The following is a 1,450-nucleotide window of genomic DNA, read 5'->3' as shown; positions in this document are numbered from 1 at the left end:
GGATTCTTATGGCAATGACAGAGTGCAAGAGGGTAAGCTCCATCACACAAACACTCTTTTTGTTTTGTTTTTTTCACAAACACTCTTTAAGTCTCTGTTTGCATCACATCTGTTAACATGTCGAGGTAAATCATGTGGTCAAGTCCAAAGTCAAAGAGGGGTTGCAGTTCCTCCCTCTGCTTTGGTGGGAGGAACTGCAAAGTCACATGGCAAAGGATGTGAACACAGGGAAGGACAAAGAATTGGGGTCAATAATTCAATATACTACAGTTGATCATAATAGCCTCCAATTTCAGTGCAGGGAAGAACTCCATTGACACCACTCCTGATATGGATGCCAGCCAGGAAAGCAGCAAGAGTTATTGTCATTGGTCTTCAGCCATGGCATTGGGGAAGTAGGTTTGGTGGAAAGTGAGGCAGAGGAGGAAACATAAATGCAAAAACATTGTGAAGCTCCCAAATTCTTCTCCTTATCTCCAAGAGCTGTAGCTATACTTTATCTTTTGTTCTTATCTTCTCTCTTTTTCTTACTCCTCCCACCCAGGTCTCAGATGTTCTTGAAAAAGAAAGAGCAAGGGAAGGGGAGGTTAAAAACATTTTCTCAAACTTCTCCCCAATTCAATCCAAACCAATGACACAAAAGCTAATTTCATGCTGTGAAACAAATACCCATGTGACTATGACATAGGGATACATTATTTTGATGCTCAATTAAGACATCTTGTAACCCCATCAAACTTATTGTCAGAAATTACCTTTCTTCAGTGTGACACCTGCTTTTTCTGCTTTCTTCAATGCCCTCCCCCCCTTTTCTTTCTGTTTATAATGTCCACTTCTTTTGCTCAACTCACTGAAACACTTACTCTTTTATGGAATGACATGTTACCTGATTCTAGAATCACAATAAAGCCAATTGAGATCTTTACATTTGTTGGAATTTTGTCCTTTTACAGTAACTTGAGCCCATTTTGGAGTGAGAAACCATTTCTAACATAAAAGATTGATGTATATGTATTAAATGGCTCACCCAAGTAAAATAAGAGTTGTTCAGGCATGTTCTTCCAGGGAATCAGAACCTTGTAATTGTCATTTATGATCTATATAATTCAGATACCTGAGATAATGTCTTATGCAAGCAGTAAGTCTTGCTCAACCTGCATGGGATACACATACAGTCACATTTCTTTTATTTTTCCAGTCAATTCATTGCAAATCAATTTACCCTTAGTGATAAGAACTAGAGAATTTCCTTTTCAAGACCTCTCTATGTTCTCCACCTGAATAATCCAAGAATTCAGTCCAGTGCAGGGCACTCCTGTTTTCCAAGTATCAGTAAAAGAGAGAGATTTGAGTCTACCAGCATGGTGGCTGTGGTTGCTACCAGTGTTTTGTTACTGGATTCCAGGTCCTGGATCCTTTTTTTTTTTTTTTTTTTTTTTTTTAAAAAATG

This window comes from Galeopterus variegatus, unplaced genomic scaffold, assembly GCF_000696425.1.
Source record: "Galeopterus variegatus unplaced genomic scaffold, G_variegatus-3.0.2 Scaffold1658, whole genome shotgun sequence".
In the NCBI taxonomy this organism is placed as follows: Eukaryota; Metazoa; Chordata; class Mammalia; order Dermoptera; family Cynocephalidae; genus Galeopterus; species Galeopterus variegatus.
Note: the sequence above shows the minus strand (reverse complement) of the source record.